This window comes from Ruditapes philippinarum, unplaced genomic scaffold (assembly GCF_026571515.1).
Source record: "Ruditapes philippinarum isolate M1 unplaced genomic scaffold, ASM2657151v2 ctg18_1_1_1_1, whole genome shotgun sequence".
Classification (NCBI taxonomy): domain Eukaryota; kingdom Metazoa; phylum Mollusca; class Bivalvia; order Venerida; family Veneridae; genus Ruditapes; species Ruditapes philippinarum.
Window position 1 is genome coordinate 150764 of NW_026861115.1, and position 12685 is coordinate 163448.

The 12685-nt window shown below is 33.6% G+C and overlaps 1 protein-coding gene across 1 annotated transcript in view; it reads right to left on the reverse strand.

Annotated features, from left to right (window-relative positions):
- LOC132714567 (monocarboxylate transporter 4-like) overlaps positions 1-12027 on the reverse strand; it is a 56864-nt gene extending 44837 nt beyond the window's left edge. The window contains exon 1 of the mRNA XM_060697455.1: positions 11696-12027. The gene's annotated coding sequence lies outside the window, so the exon portion shown is untranslated. The remainder of the gene's footprint in view (positions 1-11695) is intronic.
- Between the last annotated feature and the right edge of the window lie 658 nt (positions 12028-12685).

Genomic DNA, 12685 nt, shown 5'->3' on the forward strand with positions numbered 1-12685 from the left:
ACTTACGTTTTCCTAACGTTCTATTAAATATTATTAATGGGTTTTAGCGCATTATCAATATTAAAATCTAATGTTGTTTTATAAGTTTAGTTTAATTTCTAAGTAGAGAAAAGGTAAATGAAACAAACAGACCAATGAAATAATACAACTACAAAATTGATGCCTTCCTTGCAAATATCCAAGGGAACCCCGACTCTTTCGTAATTTACTTTAACGCATTACAGATGACTTCTGATTGCTAATTGTTCTAACTGAAGGAAACAGTTCGTTTGAACAAACTCATCAAATTTCACATTTCTTGACTGAATGTTTTGAGAAGTTGATTCTCTTTTACAATACACTATTATATAATGATTTCATTGTCTGACATAATAGCGCCGAATGCTCAAAGGCAAGGATAGTTTCTTTCATCCTGCAGTCTACGTGTGTGCATTTATCTTGTCTATATTTGATGAAACAACAATGTTTATGTATTTTATTTAAACTTTCTCAGTTATGTTCTGAAGATAGTATCAGTTGTGGAGGTGTTTAGTAAAATAAATACATGGAAATATTCTAGTATACTTATATATAGCTTAACATTGTTTCTTTTAGCTTCTAAAAAGAGACACAAATTTCAAGCACAAGACTGGTGGTAAATTTATGAAACTTTGGATTCAAATGTTTAAAAAACTAAACTCAAACTTTTACTAAGCACCCTTTGTTAATTTTAATATTATCACAAGTATTCCAATTTCTGAAAATTCTGATTCAGCAATGTTTTGAGATGGTCCCCTGACATGAATCCGTGTTGTTTAATCCGTAACAACTCGTCTAGGTTGCATGGAAGGCATACCCCAAATATGTTTTGATGGGGTGTACAATCACTTGTCTTTTGTTATGTTTGCGACATTACCGGCTTATTGTCATTCAGTGGCTTACATTTCTTACATCTGTCACTTCGATGTGACGAATGCTAAAATTAGGCGGACTACATGGTACAACCGACAGGAGGCATGCTGGAGGTCGGCAAAGGGGCACAACACCAGCTCAGGATCAGTTTTTGGTCGTTCAGGCACGTCGTACAAAGTTTTCGACAACAACTTCCCTTCAAAATGACCTTGCAGCATTGCAGGGTCCGTGTTTTCACGCAGACGGTATAGACAGGACTGATTTTGAGAATTTGGCTCCCTATAAGATGCTAGAGGCATTTTGTAGTACAAGTTGTATCCTGGTGTATTTTACCTATTTCAGGTATGCTGAATCCGATAAAGGTGGATACCGAATTGAAAAACTTGATCTTGACCATTAAAATGGCCATTTAAAATGGCCGCCAAATTTCTTTATCATAAATGGATGATATATCAATTAAAACTTTTAAGGAAAAGGAAGAGCCTGAAATTTGTCACAAAGCATGTTTAGGTAAAAACAAATTAGACACCAAAACAGAATTAAAAAAAAACAAAAACAATCCAATATGGCCGAATAATCCAAGATGGCGGACATTTTTCTATAGGCTAATATAATAGTAATGTAGAAGTAATATTAAAGATAGTACTGAAAACTTTAAGGCATTTAAACATATGAGACCTATATTTAGGGTTTACGCAGCGAATACTACACTCTTCCCTGCCCTATCTGTTAGATATAGAGCTTTCATGTATTTTATCTGGCACTCTATGCAAGGATATAGAGTGGCTACTCAGATTCCTACTTATATTTGCACAGCGTGCGTATGTGTGAGGGGGTTTAAACGTGAGCATACAAAATATACATTAATTAAAGGCACCTGTCTCTGACTACTCTTGGGTTTTGGTGTTCGTTTTTCTGTTATCGGTCGTCGTCTCTGTTCGCTTGTTGTCAGTTCTTTTGTTATCGGTTATTGGTCGTGATTTTCGTTCTTCAATCGGTCCTGGTCTCAGTTCTTTTGTTGTCAGATGTTCCGATTTCTCGTCTCTGTTCTTCTGTCATCGGTTCTCATGTCTATTCTGCTGTAATCAGTCTTGGTCTCCGTTTTCTTGTTATCAATTCTTCAGTCATCGTCTTCCGTCTCGGTTATCAGTCCTCGTCTATGTTATTCTGTTATCGGTCCTCGTGTCTATTTTTCTGTCATGAATCCTCGTCTCCGTTGTCTTGTTGTCAGTTCTTCTGTTATCGGTCCCTGTCTTTTTCGGTTGTTGTCAGTTCTGCTGTTATCGGTCCCTGTAACTGTTATTCTGTTATCGGTCGCTTCTTGTCAGTTCTTCTATTATCGGTCCTTTGTCTCTGTTGTTCTGTTATTGGTCTACGTCTCTGTTCGGTTGTTGTCAGTTCTTCTGTTATCGGTCCCTGTCTCTGTTCTTCTGTTATCGGTCATCGTCTCTGTTAGCTTGTTGTCAGTTTCTGTTATCTGTCCCTGTCTGTGTTCGCTTGTTGTCAGTTCTTCTGTTATCGGTCCCTGTCTCTGTTCTTCTGTTATCGGTCATCGTTAGCTTGTTGTCAGTTTCTGTTATCTGTCGCTGTCTGTGTTCGGTTGTTGTCAATTCTTCTGTAATCGGTCCCTGTCTCTGTTTGCTTGTTGTCTCCATTCTTCCTTCTGTTATCGGTCGTGTTCGGTCTTGTACTTTCGGTACTTGTTTCCTGTTCCGTTAAGGTCTTCTCTTGTATCTATCGTTGCCGTCATTCTTTGTTGATGTCCTGGTTTTGTCAGTCTTGTAGTCATTTATTCGTTCAGTGGAGTAGCGGGGGATCGAACTCACGACCCCTTGATTTGAAGGCAGACAGTGTTACCACTGCACCATAGCGCCCGCTCTGAATAATAACCATTTTTGAAAGTCCTTTATACTTTAAATACTATTTCAATGGCTAACAAAGGGTGTATTACAATTATATTTTAACACCTCTACTATGTAGCCAACCCACGTGACTTTTATATATGGACAAAGAAAATATTACTCGATTTATTACAAGTTATATTTTTAAAGATAACTTTGCAGTTACATTAAGATATTCCGGACATTTATTGGAGGGTACCCGGAATTCTAATGTATATCAAATGATGTGATAATCTTCTTGTAGAATTTTCTCAAAACCGTGACTGAATTCCAAAATTTTCGAGAGCTGCCATGGTATAGCAAGCACACGTAGCAATCTCCCGGTTTCAGACATTTCATGACTCGATGAAAATATGGTGTTGTTATTGTTGTTATCAAAAACTTACATGCAGCATACATGTGTAATGTTCACAATGTGCTGAAAAAATGGCTCTTATTAATTTCAACATTTTTCAGCAAGTGACACATTTTATATAAGAATGGGACAGAAATGTTGTTCTAACCATTTAAAAATTTAGGATTTGTAAATTTGTAAGTTGGATATTTTCTACCTAGTTTGCTCAACACTTAATTAACATTTTTATATATAAACCGAGTTTTTGATCCTGATAATGTTTTAAGTACAGGATAAACATATTACAAACCTATATTCTTAAAATTTTGCACTGCCTTAATTCAATTTTTTAAATACGTGCAATTATGTAATTATTATGTCTTTAGTTAATAGTTTCTGGAGAAAATACTTAAAAGATTTTTTAAAGACTTTTTAAAGATTTTTTTTTGGGGGGGGGGGGGGGGTTGCGCATACTTAGGCCCGCTTTTGCATGTTGAACATATATATTTTATTTGTTTGTATACACAGCCTAATTGCTTATTTTGTATAGTCTTATTTTATTGACCTGTCAATTATGAATACATTACAACACTCATTGAAATATTAGATTCCACTTCGATTTCGTAAGTAAAGTTTACGAGAATTAATATGGAGTACATGTATATAGAGGATATTTGTTTGTTGGTGTGTAAGATGAAATTTTATTTCATCGAGTGGGCTTTGAAAACAGTATTCCCACGAGTGGCGTAGCCACGAGTGTGAATACTGTTTTTTAAAGTTCACTCGATGAAATAAAATTACATCTGACACAACAAACAAACACATTTTCTTTTTATTTTATGCTTAAAAATAAGTAAAAACGAAATTTCCTTGATATTGACTTTAATATTAAAATCTAGTTTCCCCACTGGTAACCTCTATTATGTACATGTATTAGTCGAATTTCTCATAAATTACAAGAAGTCTTGGGCTGAAAAATAAGTTCAATCAACGTTAAATTGCGATGATATTATTCATTTTATTTAAAAAAAAATGAATTATCGTTTATTTTAAGAATAAAAACAAACAATTTTAGTAGGAGAAAAGTCCAACCATCAATCCATATTTCTGTTACTTACTGCGAATTTATATCAGACCTGGCTCTGTAAAATGTAAGCGGCGGCCATTTTTTAAAGTTTTGTATTTCACGGGAGGAAAATAATTGTGTTTGATTCAGCGGGATACCATTTGGATTTGTTAGTCATACACCATTTTAAAAGAAAGAAAACTTATTTGAGGATTGTAACAGACAATAAATAAGTGTTGACAGATGTGTAACTTGGAATTGTTGAAAGGCTGCCTTATTTCGTTTTAACGAAATATAAAATCTTAATTACGAAATATTGATTCGTTATTACGAAATATTTATTCTGTGGTTATATTTATTAAGAAGGATTTTGAAACTAAGTTTATTGTTAAATATAAGTCAAGTAAACAAAACATAAAACGTGATTTTTTTCCAATCTTAGTCTTATACCTTAACGCGCTTGTAAAACAGTACTGTATATAACTGTTAATTGAGCCATTAGGCTTATAATCGTTATATTTGGTGGCCAATCTCATTAAAATCTGATCATATTGAATAATCATTTGATTTTGACAAGAATAATTAATTAAAAAAAATAGTCTTAATGAGCTATTTTAGTATTTTTAAGCGGCCATTTTGAATTGACCTTTTGAAGGTCAAGGTCAATTTTATTTTCTTGGTATCCACCCTCATCGTCTTCAGCATACACATATTAGGTTCAAACACTCAAGATATAACTTGTACTATAAAATGCCTCTAGCATTCATATTTTCTTAAAATCAGTCCTGTCTAGTACGTAGAAGGCTGCATGAAGGTAATTTGCGGTTTAGAAGACCATACATACGTATCCCCTTGACGCGTCGACATCGCCAGGACCGTTTGCAATTGACCATGGAGCATACACGGTGGACCATGCAACACTAGAGCACTGATGAGTCCTGGTTCTGCCTAGACTTCACAGGTAGGCGTGTTAAAGTCTTGAGAAGAAGAGATGAACGCTTTCAGACTGAAAATATTGCTGAACATGACCGCTACGGAGATGGGTCAGTTATGGTATGAGGAGGCATCAGCTGGGATGGACGAACTGACCTAATTGTGGTTAATAGAGGCACATTGACAGGTCAGCAATACATATACAACATCTTAGACAACCAGGTTAGGTTGTATGCGGGAGCAGTTGGCGATCAGTTCATTCTAATTGAGATAATGCTTGCCCCATAGGACCAGGGAGGTCAAGGACTATCTAGAAAGGGAGTCTATTGAGCGCATGGACTGGCCAGCTCGCTAACCTGGCTTAAATCCAATAGAACACATGTGGAATGAGCTGCAGGTTAGAATTTCAGCTCGTGAGCTGCAACCCAGAATCATCCAGCAGCTTGGAGTGATGTTGGTCCAAGAATGGGCAGCCATACCCGTTAGAACGATCAGAATCCTAATAGGAAGTATGAGAAGGCGCTGCCAAGCTAAGCTGTCATTGATAGTCACGGGTTACACACTCGGTATTAAGTCTAAAACTAGAACCAAAATAAGTAAAACAGTACTGTATATAACTGTTAATTGAGCCATTAGGCTTATAATCGTTATATTTGGTGGCCAATCTCATTAAAATCTGATCATATTGAATAATCATTTGATTTTGACAAGAATAATTAATTATAAAAATAGTCTTAATGAGCTATTTTAGTATTTTTAAGCGGCCATTTTGAATTGACCTTTTGAAGGTCAAGTTCAATTTTATTTTCTTGGTATCCACCCTCATCGTCTTCAGCATACCCATATTAGGTTCAAACACTCAAGATATAACTTGTACTATAAAATGCCTCTAGCATTCATATTTTCTTAAAATCAGTCCTGTCTAGTACGTAGAAGGCTGCATGAAGGTAATTTGCGGTTTAGAAGACCATACATACGTATCCCCTTGACGCGTCGACATCGCCAGGACCGTTTGCAATTGACCATGGAGCATACACGGTGGACCATGCAACACTAGAGCACTGATGAGTCCTGGTTCTGCCTAGACTTCACAGGTAGGCGTGTTAAAGTCTTGAGAAGAAGAGATGAACGCTTTCAGACTGAACATATTGCTGAACATGACCGCTACGGAGATGGGTCAGTTATGGTATGAGGAGGCATCAGCTGGGATGGACGAACTGACCTAATTGTGGTTAATAGAGGCACATTGACAGGTCAGCAATACATATACAACATCTTAGACAACCAGGTTAGGTTGTATGCTGGAGCAGTTGGCGATCAGTTCATTCTAATTGAGATAATGCTTGCCCCATAGGACCAGGGAGGTCAAGGACTATCTAGAGAGGGAGTCTATTGAGCGCATGGACTGGCCAGCTCGCTAACCTGGCTTAAATCCAATAGAACACATGTGGAATGAGCTGCAGGTTAGAATTTCAGCTCGTGAGCTGCAACCAGAATTATCCAGCAGCTTGGAGCGATGTTGGTCCAAGAATGGGCAGCCATACCCGTTAGAACGATCAGAATCCTAATAGGAAGTATGAGAAGGCGCTGCCAAGCTAAGCTGTCATTGATAGTCACGGGTTACACACTCGGTATTAAGTCTAAAACTATAAACAAAATAACCAATTTAACAAATTTGGAAAACACGCTGCATGTTCTGAAATCTTCAAAGAGGGAGTCATCCTCTTATCTAGCACAAAATCAGTGTAAAACTCATTTATAGGGTTAATTTCGTCCTTCATCTGAATTGATAAAACAGTAAATCAACATCTGTTGAAAGGGAGTCTATTGAGCGCATGGACTGGCCAGCTCGCTAACCTGGCTTAAATCCAATAGAACACATGTGGAATGAGCTGCAGGTTAGAATTTCAGCTCGTGAGCTGCAACCCAGAATCATCCAGCAGCTTGGAGTGATGTTGGTCCAAGAATGGGCAGCCATACCCGTTAGAACGATCAGAATCCTAATAGGAAGTATGAGAAGGCGCTGCCAAGCTAAGCTGTCATTGATAGTCACGGGTTACACACTCGGTATTAAGTCTAAAACTATAAACAAAATAACCAATTTAACAAATTTGGAAAACACGCTGCATGTTCTGAAATCTTCAAAGAGGGAGTCATCCTCTTATCTAGCACAAAATCAGTGTAAAACTCATTTATAGGGTTAATTTCGTCCTTCATCTGAATTGATAAAACAGTAAATCAACATCTTAAACCTTTCGCACGGTGTTGATAAAATTATCCCAAAAATATTCACACTCAAACATAGGGTGCTTAACAAAAGTTGAGTAGTATACATTAAACATGCTAAAAGTATGGAAAGCCATGGCTGTCTAATATTGTTCTTTTTCAATTTATGTAACCATTTGGATAATATATGAGTTCACTTCAACTATATATGACTTGAAAACACCTTCTTATTTATTTAACCGGAATCCATTATATTAATCCACAGTTACAATATATGAAACCATACTGTCAGTGTATGAAACCGAGTTAGCAATATAAAAGTTGATTTACTCAATATATGATTCCAATTCTTCAATATATTGTACCAAAGTAGCCATGTATGAAACCAGATGTCCTTATATGAAACCGAATTATCAATATATTAATTCATTTTTCAATATATGAAACCAATGTATCAATTTATGAAACCAAAGTAGAAATATATAAGTTGGTTATTACATTATATGATACCAATTCTTCAATATATGGTACCAAAGTAGCCATATATGGAACCAGATGTCCTGATATGAAACCGAATTATCAATATATTAATTCATTTTTACAATATATGAAACCAATTTATCAATGTATGGAACCAAAGTAGCAATATATGAGTTGGTTATTACATTATATGATACTAATTCTTCAAAATATGGTACCAAAATAGCCATGTATGGAACCAGATGCCCTTATATGAAACCGAGTTATCAATATATTATGTCCTTTTACAATATGTGAAACCATTTTATTAATGTATGGAACCAAAGTAGCAGTATATAAGTTGATAGCAATTTTCATTATATGGAACCAAAATAGCCTATTTTCATGTCAACAAGTCAAAGGCCGGGGTCACTGGGTTCTGTTACTACAATGCATACACTTTTTCATGAAATCAATTATTATTTGACTGATTATATTTTTATTTTTAAACTTTGTGAGTAGATTAACCTTGATGTGTCCTACTGGCCATGCCCATTTTTGATCAAAGGTAAAGGTCGAGATGAACTTATTTCTTAAATATGTTTTTGTTAATGGTCAGTACGACTCAATAGCTTAAATTATGACATACAACTCGTACATATATAACGATAAGTTTTGCCTGCCCAGCTTATTTGAAGTGAATGTGACGTTAAATTCAAATATTTCCTTATTTAGAAAATGTGCAGTTTGCAATCAGTGAAGCACGCTGGTCTTTTAACAGTTCAACAAGGAATATTGACGCGAAACTGTAATACCGGTGCAAGGATAGAATACAGTCTTTAAAAAAAGTCCCGTCAATATAATGACATTTTGGTTCAATATATTGCTACTTTGGTATCATATATTGAAGAACTGGTATCATATAATGTGATAATCAACTTATATATTGATACTTTGGTTCAATACATGGATGAAATGGTTTCATATATTGTTAAAATGAATTAATATATTGATATTTCGGTTTCATATAAGGACACCTGGTTCCATGCATTAATACTTTGGTTCCATATATTGAATAATTGGTATCATATATTGTGATAATCAACTTATATATTGAAAATTCGGCTCCATATATTTTAAAAATGAATAAATATATTGATAATTCGGTTTCATTTAAGGACATCTGGTTCCATACATGGCTACTTTGGTACAATATATTGAAGAATTGGAATCAACTTGAGAAAATCAACTTATATATTGCTTACTCGGTTTCATACACTGAGAGTATGGTTTCATATATTGTAACTGTGGATTAATATAATGGATTCCGGTTAAATAAGAAGGTGTTTTCAAGTCATATATAGTCGAAGTGAACTTATATATTATCCAAATGGTTAAATAAATTGAAAAAGAACAATAACAGACAGCCATGGCTTTCCATATAAAAGAATAGATAGATATATACTTGATGTTCTTATATTATTACTTTTCAATAATTTATTGTCAACAACAGATATAAACTAAACCATTTTGTATGTCTCAAAATTTAATGTGGTTTTTGTAGAAATTGTTGAAAATCGCATTAGGTAGTTAACAATTTAAGTGTCACGCACTGTTTTGATGTATCAATAGTGTTTTGTTATATGTAATTCCAAAATGATTACACAGTCCCGCGCGTGACATTTTCCAGAAAGGATGACCAATAATCTGTGAAGTTCATTAACCAAGAATTTGCTGAAATTTTGTTATGGATGTGACCTTCTTTGAATTTGGTACAGCCGATACAAAGTTTAAGGGATATAATTATGAACACAGAGCTTGATGAGACTTACCTGACTCTATACCGGTGACAAAGACTGGTCACATGTGACTCCCAACCGGTTAAGAGTTATATGTTTTTATATGATCTTTTATCATTTATGAATAATCAAGTTGTTCATGCTTTTAGTGAAACTTTGTATCTTTTTAAGTTGCATGCCTATAAATATTTAAACAAACTTGAAAAAAATCAAATTTATAAGAAAATGTTTAATTCCATGGAAACTTGTTTGAATGTGAAAGCATTCACGATGTATTTTCCACTAGCAAAATATAACAGACTACATAATGTAAGTCACACTAAATCTCTGCTATCCAACTTTTCTCTTTTAAAAGAAGCAAAAGAATTATATCTTGACATGTTATAGGTAATTTAATTGGGAAAATAAATACATTTTTTGTAAACTTTAGATTATTGTATAAGGTAGAACAATAGTAATATTTCACAAGGTAGAACGATACATTTTTTACTTCAATATATAACACTAACCTATACATGTGCTGCTTTAAAAACACATTTTCACTTTCAGCAACAGTATCTACATGTATACGAATAATCAGTGTGAATTATTTATTAACAACGTTTAGCAATAGTTATTATATGATCTAAATATAACTGCAATCTCATTGGTCCAAACAGTAGTCAACAGAACATTTTATAAAATCATATTTACTGGGTGTAGTATCATATTCACTGGCTGAATTGGATTTTCCCAGTCTAAAAATAGATTGAGACTCATATTCAATGATCATACACCGTAGACTGTTAATTACGCGTGTTAATTAAAATATAATTGTTGCTTTTCTTTCTTTATGGCATATTTCTCGATTAAAATATCAATACTTTACTATCATACTTAAGGGTTACACCGCAATAATGAGTATAAACTTGAATTATTTTTGTATGCGCAGCGTTCGCGTAGTCGTTGCACGCCTAACACGTGCGTCTTTCTTCCCGCGCTTCAACGAGGCAAAATTTGTACATGTATAATTATAAGGTTGCACTTTTGTGATTTTTTTAATTTCTTAGCCTATTCATATAATAAAACAATTATTGACTAGTGAACCATTGAATATGATGTGATATTCACCGGCAGAAAGTCATATTGACCTCGGCTATCGCCTCGGTCAATATGTCATCTGCCGGTGAATATCACATCATATTCAATGGCTCACTAGTCAATAATTGTATAATATTGTATTGTTATGACTTGTGTACAGTATTGCACGCATCATGGATACAAAAGCAAATCAACGATTGCCCCCCCCCCCCCCTTCAGCGACATTCGATACTTCGTATGCAAGCATTTCTAACCGGTCTGACGTAATATTTATAAAACTTTCAAATTATTGTCTTTGTTAATAAAAATATCAAATATCAGTTTCACATTTACGCCAAAATATCATCACATTTTCTTTTCTTTTTCTGTCTTTGAATATCACTAAATATTAAAATACGTTATAAAGATTATGATTTATTTTATTTTTTCTCAATATTCTTGATATATTAAGACATATATTCAAAATGGTTTGTCAATTCACTATCATATACTATTTCAGAAAGAGTAAAACCATATTTCTGTTCGTTGTATTTATAATAAATTAATGTTTCCAGTATTGGCAGTTTGTTTGAATGCCACAATTAATTATTCTTAATATTATTTTTTTTGGAAGTAAGCGATTGCAGCTGGTAATTTAAGATTTGTAAAGGGGTTTCTATTTTATATGTCTATATCTTTTTATGAATGTATTTAGTATCCAAAGGCGTTGTATCTAAAATTATTGAGAAAAAATGTGTGATTATTTCTATCATAATATGAACATACAAGTAAATAACAGCTGCCGAGATTTGTAAGCCGAGATTTGTAACGCTACAAACGCAAAATGTTTTAAGAAAGCTGCAGAATATTAAAGAGAAAGCATTACAAAATATATCGGTTGCAATGTACTGGGACAGACTTGAAAACACAATAAATATTTTATCCTTAACCTTGACGATAGAATTGTTCATATGCTTACACAAAAACATACATCTCAACAAACATACTAATATAATTCGAAACTTACCATTCTAGACGTTAAGTGCAATTCCATAATTTTAGGCGTATCAAAAATGAATTTAAGACCTCCATTTCACTGATATATGTAAATCTTACATCATTTACCAGTCAACATTTGCAAACTCTGTGCATTACAATTCAACCTTACAATCCAATGACAAATATAGTAAAAATGAAACAGACGCAATTTATCTTTCATACTATGTAAAGTATTATATTTATAGAACTTTATTCGATTTCTTGTCTTTGCGGCAAATTATAACGCACATTTGGTGTTTTATCTAACCGTAGCTTGCAGAGAGTATTGATTTTAAGTTTCCCTGAATTCAAGCTTCCAGCAGATGAGTCCTACGGGATGAGATGATTTACTAGTTATGTTGATAAAAGTATCGGTAATGTCGTCATTCTCTACATGCTAGCATATAGGGATATGAAATAAATGTAGGGTTATACCATATAATTGCTGGTAAGGATATATGATATAATTATGGTCTAAATTTAATTATTTGACCTGCATTAGTATAATTGTATATTAATAAACATTTAAGTGTTCGGTTGTACCGTATAACTGTTGTATAAATGTATTATATATTGTATGGGGTATATTCAGTTTAACATGTACGCTGGTAAGATTATATGTTATATATGGTATGAAATATTGTGTTTAGTATTATTATTATAAATCTAATACATTTTCAAAATAACATAATCATTTCATAAAGTATATGTAATGTGTTCTATATTTAGTAACAAATATATTTGTATGATTGTATGAATAATATGGTATACACTCTTGTATAAAGCAAATAAATGAATTCTTTGATAGGGGGTATATTTATATGTATTGTTTGAAATATAATGGTGTCTTGTTTCAAGTTACTTAAAAATGAATAAAGAATGTGATATTTATTCCATTTTAAAAACACATATTTTAAAGGATGATATATAAAAAAGGTTCTTCCAAGATACCGTATATCCCAATTGCTTTATTGAATAT